The 8,524-nt window shown below is 44.2% G+C and overlaps 1 protein-coding gene and 2 long non-coding RNA genes across 5 annotated transcripts in view; 2 read left to right on the top strand and 1 right to left on the bottom strand.

Annotated features, from left to right (window-relative positions):
• LOC125612358 overlaps positions 1 to 2,219 on the top strand; it is a 27,365-nt gene extending 25,146 nt beyond the window's left edge. The window contains exon 4 of the long non-coding RNA XR_007342714.1: positions 2,209 to 2,219. This is a non-coding gene — a long non-coding RNA (uncharacterized LOC125612358). The remainder of the gene's footprint in view (positions 1 to 2,208) is intronic.
• Positions 1 to 2,771, bottom strand: part of Sgf29 (SAGA complex associated factor 29) — a 15,100-nt gene extending 12,329 nt beyond the window's left edge. Inside the window, exon 1 of one of the 3 annotated variants that reach the window (XM_048789743.1) lies at positions 2,586 to 2,771. The gene's annotated coding sequence lies outside the window, so the exon portion shown is untranslated. The remainder of the gene's footprint in view (positions 1 to 2,585) is intronic. The other 2 variants (XM_048789744.1, XM_015491232.2) reach the window with 2 other exon arrangements.
• LOC125612360 lies at positions 2,219 to 8,524 on the top strand. Its single transcript, XR_007342716.1, has 2 exons — positions 2,219 to 2,639; positions 8,016 to 8,524. It is a non-coding gene; the product is annotated as an uncharacterized LOC125612360 (long non-coding RNA).

Raw genomic sequence — 8,524 nt, 5'->3', positions numbered from 1 at the left:
CACCGTAGTCTAGCACATACTAATGTACGGGTTCTTGCCTATTTTTTTTGGGGGGGGGGGGCCTGGGATTGAACTCGGGGACACCCAGCCACTGAGCCACATCCCCAGCCCTATTTTGTATTCTATTTAGAGACAGAGTGTCACTGAGTTGCTTAGCACCTCGTTTTTGCTGAAGCTGGCTTTGAACTTTCGATCCTCCTCCCTCAGTCTCCCAAGCTGCTGGGATTACAGGTGTGCATCACGGTGCCCAGCTTCTGCCTCTTTAGATTTGCCTGCATTGCACTTCATTTCCTCATACTACTGAATAATATTCCATTGTTTTGGTACATCACATTTTGTATATAAATTCATCAACTGATGACCATTTGGGTTGTGTCCACTTCTGGGCTATTATGAATGATGAACACTCACATATAGTTTTTGTGTGGACATATTTTTAAAAAAATATGGATACAATATCTTTATTTTTATGTGGTCTTGAGGATCAAAACCAGTGCTTCACGCATGGCAAGTGCTCTACCACTAACCACAGCCCCAGCCCTGGATGGACATATTTTTTTCATGTTCTCGGTATATATTTAGGTGTGGGTATCCATCACTGGATTATATGGTGACTCTATGTTTAATATTCAGAGGAACTGCCTATTCCCAATGTGGGTAAACCATTTTACATTCCCACCAGCAATGTGAGGGCTCCACTGTCTTCATCTATACTAACACATCTGTCACCTGTCTTTTTATTACAGCCATCCTAGTAAGCCTGAAGTGATATCACTAGTTTTGATTGACATGTCCCCGATGGCTAATGACAGGAAGCATCTTTTCTTGTGCTTGCTTGTTGGCCATTTATGTATCTTAGAGAGTTGCCTTCATCCATTTTTAAGTTGCTTTGTCTTTTTTGAGTTGTGTCCTTGGATGTTTTTAAATTGCTATGAAATCCAATTTCTTTTTTTTCTTGGTCACCTGTGACACTGATCTGTTTTTTTACCACATGTGCAACACTATTTTTACCATCATAGCTCTAGGAATCTACTCTGTAGCAGGCACAAGGGATATATAACAGTGAATGAGACAAAGAGTCCCATCTTCCTCTTAGGAAACAGTCCAGAAAAGAACCCAGGCATTAAACAGTTATACACTGCATAATGCCATTTTAGTCAAGAATAGACCAAATATTGATGGTGGTTGCATAATATTATAATGGAGCCGAAAAATTCCTACTGCCTAATATTTTTACTATAACTTTCCTTATGCTTGGATACATAAAAGGTACTATTTTGTGACAATTACCTACAGTATTTAGTACAGTAACATGCTATACAGAGTTGTAGCCTAGGAGCAACAGGCTATATCTTATAGCCTAGGAATGTCTGGGTTTGTATAGGTGTGCTCTATAATGCACAATGAAAACACCTAAAAATGCATTTTTCAGAATGTTTTCCTACAGCTAGCTGCCGTATGACTACAGTTCCATATAATTATCCGTAGGAGAAATAAGCACTAAAGGAGACAGAAGATAAAGCAGATAAATGGATAACCCTGAGTTAATAATAACAGAGAATGTCAAAGAACTGAAAACAAATTCTCAGGCAGAAAGGCCCTCCCAGGCTGAGTGCATCGGCATGTGCCTGTGACCCCAGATACTCAGCAAGCTGAGGCAGAGGGATCATAACTTGGAGGCCAGCCTGAAGAACTTTAGCAAGATTCTGTCACAAAATGTGATTTAGAAAAGGCTGGAGTAGAGAACGAGCTTGCTTCGCATGGGCCAAAGCCCTGGGAAGTTCTGGGTTCAATCCCCAGTAATGCCAAAAAAAAAAAAAAAAGTAGGGGGGTGAGGGCATACCATGTACCATGTGCCAAGTGCCAAAGAGAATACTCACAATCAGACACCCGGAAATGAAACTAAGCCTCAAGGGTAAATATGTGCTAACAGAATGAAGGAGAAGGAAGCGGGGACAGGGGTCAACAAGGGGCAGAGATCTACTGCATCAAATCCTGCTCAGGACCTAGAACTAACTGACCATTGAACTTGGTGACCCAGAAATCATTGGTGGCTTTGGAAAACCACCAGTGGACTGTTTCAGGGGACTAGCGGAGCAAACGGCCTGCCATAAGGGAGTTGAAGAGACTGGAAGAGAAAAAGCTGCTAATGGGTCTATCCCTTGGATGCAAATGAGGTTAACTGGAGGTAGCTGGAAGGTGAAAGAGAGTGAATGAGGTTGTTGGGCATTTGGGGGACAAGGAGAAAAAAGTGCAGGTGTCCAGGGACTCATCCTCACTGCTCAACTTCTAGCGCCTGAGTACCCTACCGGGGGCGGGCTCCCTAGTCAAGCTGGGCGCGGCGTGGCGTGGCGTGGCGTGGCTTCCCACCCTCCCCGGGGACGAAAGGGCGCACGCGCAGACCCCGGGGGGCCGGCGCCAGGCGCCCTTCCCGAACTCCGCCCCTTTCCGCTCAGGGCGCGTGCGCACGGCCCCTCGAAGGCGGCTCTCAGCGAGGCCCCGAACCGGAGCGCGGAAGAAGGACCTCGGCCCTCCGTGCCCGCCTTTCTCAGGCGTTCCCAGGCCCGCGGCACAGCCCCACCTACCGAATCTCAAGCGGAACAAACGCGTCGCGCTGGAAATTGCGACGGCGACAGTAGGTGCGTCCCGCGAACGCTTTTTCAGAGTCTGCGGATGGTAACGCACTTGCGTTCGAAGATTCGCGGCACGTCGAGAACCACACACGCTTTTTTTCCTTTTATGAGCTTGGTTGAGCGCTGAGGGCTTTCGTGCGCATGCGCGGCCCTTCCTCTGTGACGTGCCGCGCTGCCTCTTGGGAAATGTGGTTTTTAAATTGACACCTGTGCACGACTCCACAAACCACGGTGCTTGTGTGTTTTCAGTGCTTTCTCCCACATCCCAAAGCTGCTGTAAAAAGCAAATGTACTTAAAAGCGAGAGTGGAGCGCTCGCCTAGGATGCGCGAGACCATGGGTTTCATCCCCAGCATCAGAAAAAAAAAAAAAATAGAGCAGATTTTTGATGGGGAAAGGAGTACCCCACAGGGGTTGTAAAAAATCTGCAATTTCAACTCAGTTTAACTGCTTAAAAAATATAAAGTGTTTTAATAATTAGAAACAAATTATAAACCGTTCTTTAATCTAGAAAATCACAATTTTACAGAATCTCCCCAGGAAATTAAGAATGTGGATATGCAAATATTTAGCTCCTATGATGTTTGTCAAAAGCCATCTTGTACCTTATGATTTCTTACAGAACTCCTATATAATATATAATTATATATTAGTGGATTATTTGATAGACTTGCAAGCTCTCTGGGGTGAGGCTCATCTGTTTTGTTCATTGAAGTATTCCCCATACTTAGCACAGTACCTGGTACTTAACAGGCCATTGATATTTTCCTATTTATTAGAAAATCTCAGACTTCATCACTGAAACTTTCAGCCCCCAAATTAACATATCATTTTCTTCCATCAAACTTGAATTTCTTCTCTGTGGTCTCTAGCTCAATGATTGGTAGGAACAGTCTACCCAATCTCAGTTCTACCTCCTGTATTTTGTGAATATTATGCTATTTAAGGATTTCACAAATTTTACATTCATGAAGTTCTTAGGAGCTTTCCCGAATGACAAATATCCACTGTAGTTGCTCATGAGGAGAGATTTGAGGCTCATAATTGCTTTTTTCAGTATTTTCATTTATTCTTTTTACATATACAGGATGGTAAAGTATATTTTGGCATCTTATACATACATGGAGTATAACTTATTCTAATTAGGATTCCATTCTTGTGGTTCACAATTTTTTTTAAATTTTTCGTTAATTCCTGATTTTCTACAGTAAACATATATTAACTTAGAAAACGTGTTAGTGGCACATGCCTGTGTTCCCAGCTAGTTAGGAAGCTGAGGATCATTTGAACTTAACCTGGACAAAATAGGGAGACGCTGTCTCAAAAAAAAAAAAAGAAATGGGTGTTGTAGAGTATTGCCCACATGTAAGGGAGAGCTCTGTCTTTATTTCTGTCTTCTCATTCATATCCAGATTTCTCAAAAGAATTATCTATCATCATTTTCATTTCTTCACCTCATCTCCCACTCAGCATAATTTTTTTTTGAGGCGGGGGTACCAGAGATTGAACTCAGGGGCACCTGAGCCACATTCCCAGCCCTATTTTGTATTTTAGTTAGAAATAGGGTCTCCCTGAGTTGCTTAGTGCATCCCTTTTGCTGAGGCTGGCTTTGAACTCCCAATCCTCCTGCCTCAGCTTCCTGAGCCTCTGGGATTACAGGCCTGCGCCACTGCACCTAGCAGTCTCAGCATAATTCTGAACTAGTACCTATCCTCAACATCACCCTTTCCTTTCCTCTCATATTCAACCTATCACTAAGTATTTGCTGTATAAAAACAGACTTGTTGGGCATTTACTGCGTGTCAGGCACTGCAGAAAATGCTTTATATGTGTTCATCCACAGAACACAATCCATCTACTTCCCCTCCCCCTCTGCCCTGGTACTGGAGATTGAACCCAACATTTTAATATTTTTTTAGTTGTAGTTGGACACAATGCCTTTATTTTATTTGTTTTTATTTTCTATATGGTGCCAGGGATCAAACCCAGTGCCTTATGCGTGCTAGAAAAGCACTCTACCACTGAGCCACAACCCTGGCCCTATCCTAGCCCTTTTAAAAATTTATTTTGAGAGAGGGTCTCTCTAGGTTGGTCAGGTTGGGCCTCAAACTTGTGATCCTCCTACTCAGCCCCCCAAGTTGCTGGGATTCCAGGCCTGTGCCAGCATGCCAGCTATTGTTTTAATCAGGTGCTGAGGTTGAGATGCTCATTTCTCCTTCATGACACGCTATCACCACTTGGCTCTGCTTGGCCTCTCTCTGGGTTTATATATTTTTGTCCCTTTAACTTTTTTCTTTACTCTTCCCCCTTTCACCAGTAGGACATGGGAATGTCCTTGTAAAACATGGTCAGTGGTCTCATATTTTCATCGTGGTTTTTTTTTTTAAGGGGGGGAGAGAGAGAGAATCTTTTTTGTAGATGGACACAACACAGTGCCTTTATTTTTTTATGTGGTGCTGAGAATCGAACCCAGGTTCCGCCCATGCTAAGTGAGCGCTCTACCCCTGAGCCACAATCCCAGCCCATCATGGGTTTTTTTTGTCTGTCTATCTGTCATGCCGTGCTGGAGATTGAATCTGGGGGCATTCTAAAAGTGAGCTACACCTGCCCCCAGTCCTTTATGATTTTTATTCCAAAACAAGGTCTTGCCAAATTTCCCAGATTGGCCTCAAACTTGCAATCCTCCTGCTTCAGCCTTCCAAGAAGCTGGGACTACAGGCGTGCACCACCACACCCAGGCTCATTGGTATTGTGCTATAAAGCTCATTCGATTTCTTTTTCCGTTCAGGACTTACTTTTTAGAACTGTCCTTGACTTATTCTAAGTCACATATTAGTACTTCTAATATGTGACTTAGAATAAGCATGTGGCATTTCAAAGCAGGTACCCACATTTTAGTCATTTGGACCCCTGATGGTGGACTTCTAAATTTCCTCCCATTACTTGCTGCCACAATGCCATAGTGAGTGACTTCCTGCTTGTCCCCTCATGGCCTATGTGGGGATTTCTCTGGGATAAGTATCCACCACTAGGATGGAGCTATACACTCTTAAATGGACTCCCCAAATCTCTTCTGACCAGAGTGGTCTTTTAAAAATGCAAATGTGGGGCTGGGGTTGTGGCTCAGTGGTAGAGCATTTACCTCGCACACATGAGGCACTGGGTTTGATCCTCAGCACCACATAGAAATAAATAAAATAAAATAAAGCTATTATGTTCATCTACAACAACAACCACCCACAAAAAGCAAATGTGTTCATGTTCTGGTATCCCTGTCTTCTTTCCCGCCTCCCTCCCTCCCAACCAAACCCACCTCCCTCTTCATGTCAGTCTCCTGGGCCTCTCCAGAGGCGCCTGGAGCATATTTATCTGTGTCCTCACCTCCATGTCTCCTGTTCATCTGCACATCTCCCTGACTGAGTCAAACACGTTTGGTTTTTTGTTTTGTTTTGTTTTTTATTTGGGGGGTTTTTGTTTTGTTTTGTTTTGTTGGTACCAGGGATTGGACTCAGGGGCACAGCTCAAACACCTCAGGCAGACAGGTGCAGGAAACTTGACAATTCAATGGTTTTTGTCCCTGATGCATACACAAAAAGCCACCAGAAGGTGGCATCATATGCATGGAATATGAAGAAGCAAGAGGATGAAATACATTAACTCATAAAAATTGCCTTTTATCTGCTTATAAATTATACATTGTAAAGCTGGGCGTGGTGGCCACTGCAATCCCAGCAGCTCAGGATCCTACAGCAGGAGGGCTGTAAGTTCAAAGCCAGCCTCAGCAACTTCTCAAGGCCCTGTCTCAAAATTTAAAAGGCTGGGGAAGTGGCTTATTGGTTAATCCCCTCTGGGTTCAGTCCCTGGTACCAAAAATAAATAAAGTCCAAAATCTAAAATATATAATGGAGAAAATAAAATTCTCTATAGTTCCAGTCTAGGATGTCACCATTATGGAGAGTATGTACATCCCATATTCTCTCCTTTTTATTTTCAGTAACTAAAAGATATTTTCTCACAAGAATAGGATTACAGAAGTACAGCCTCAGGCTCCTAGGCTGCCCAGGGCTGTGTTGGGCTTGGGCTCAGGGTCGCTCTTAGGAGGTGATGCGGACAGCGCCATCAATGTCTGGGGTGCCCTCCGGATTCATGGCCCCTAGGGGTCTGGGTCTGAAGCAGCATGGTGGCTCAGGTTCTGCACCAGCAGCACAGCGGGCTCAGCTCCAGGAGGCGCCCCGTCTCCTAACGCGACTCAGTGTACACTAACCTGACAGCCCTGCAAAACTGAATCCATCTTCCCCATCTGGACCAATGCATGTCTCAGAGTGAAAGCCACCAGGCTGATCTCAAAGATCATCCTGGGAATCCTCTTGACCTTCCTCAGAACTTGACCTTTGAAGATCAGTAGCCCATAGGCAATCCCAAGAACTGACCACCATCCAGGACAGCAGAGCAGCAACGGCACCTCTATGGGGCACGCGTGGCCCATGGTTCAGATCCTTCTAGTAGGAGTGATTTTTTTTTTTCATTTAAAAATGTATTAAAAGCCCAGCACAGTGGTTCACACCTGTAATCCCAGAAGCTGGGGAAGCTGAGGCAGGAGGATTACAAGTTCAAAGCCAACCTCGGCAACTTAGTGAAGTCTTGTCTCAAAATAAAAAAAAAAAAAATTTAAAAGGGCTGGGGATATGATTTCATGGTTAAATGCCCTTGGGCTCAATCCCTGGTACAAAAATTAAATAAATAAAAAACCGGCATCCATTTATATTCAAGTTAAGGATATCACAAAGCCAGGAAAATTGCAAGCACAGCTGTAAAATTTCAGAGTTTCTCTGGACCAGGGTTATGGGGTCTTAGCAACACATTTAGGGTCCCCTAGCCATGCAGGGTATTGAACCCGGGGCACTCTACCACTGAGCTACATCTCCAGCCCCTTTATTAATCTTAATTTGATAATCTTGTTGAACACATCATGCCTTAGCTCAGGAAATCTCTGGATCCTTTGAGCCAGTGACTTCTGTATATTCCTCAAACTAATCCAGGACTTTCTGATTCCTGTTTAACTCCTGGCTTTGGGTGTGTTTTGCTGTCTACCACACAGACCCCTGCTCCACAGCCCCCTGAGTTTACTGCAGGTGGATCCTACTGGGTTGTAATAGGTGTGTTTGGCAACCTGCTGGAATGTCACAAGGTATGATCCTAAGCAGAAAGAACGTAGACTTCCTCGTGCCTGCTGCTGCACACAGCTGGAGGCTACAGGATGTAAAACCTCATCTCTTGACTTTTCCCGTTGAGTCATCTTTGGGGCCCTATAAGTCCATGTGTAGCATTTCCCAGAAATACCTTCTCTTTTGACGACTGGCCCTCTGCCTGGCCTTCTCCCCAGGGTTTAGATTTCCTCCTTCCACACCTGCAAGATCAAAGCCAAAGAAGACGCCCTTGCCTGGCTCCATTGCAGCTGATCACATGTCTTCATGGTCCTCTGTGTGACTAGGGCAGGGCCTCTCAGATCCCTCAGAGCAGAGAATCTGGAAGCTGAACAGCAGTATTGACCTCAGCAAAGCTTCATGTATTCACCTTGTCATTTATTAAGCTCTGACTGTGTGCCAGGCATCTAAGATACAATGATAAGACAGGCAAGACTCCTGCCTTAATGAAGAATAACTAAAACAGCAAACATTAGTGGAACACTTGCCACCTTCTAGGCACTATGCGCAGCCTTTATAAGAATGACTTTTTAGCCAGCTTTTCACAGTGGCAGGGTGGTAGCCAATGAGGTTTATCCAAGGCGTGATTGTTACTATTTGAAAACTTTTCCCAATATCCTGCCATGACAATTTGCAACATGTAGTCAGCACTAGTTTAATAAAAGAAAGAAAAAAATTGGCTTTTCAA

This window comes from Marmota marmota, unplaced genomic scaffold, assembly GCF_001458135.2.
Source record: "Marmota marmota marmota unplaced genomic scaffold, marMar, whole genome shotgun sequence".
Taxonomy (NCBI): Eukaryota; Metazoa; Chordata; class Mammalia; order Rodentia; family Sciuridae; genus Marmota; species Marmota marmota.
Note: the sequence above shows the minus strand (reverse complement) of the source record. Positions and strands in the feature narration are given on the sequence as shown.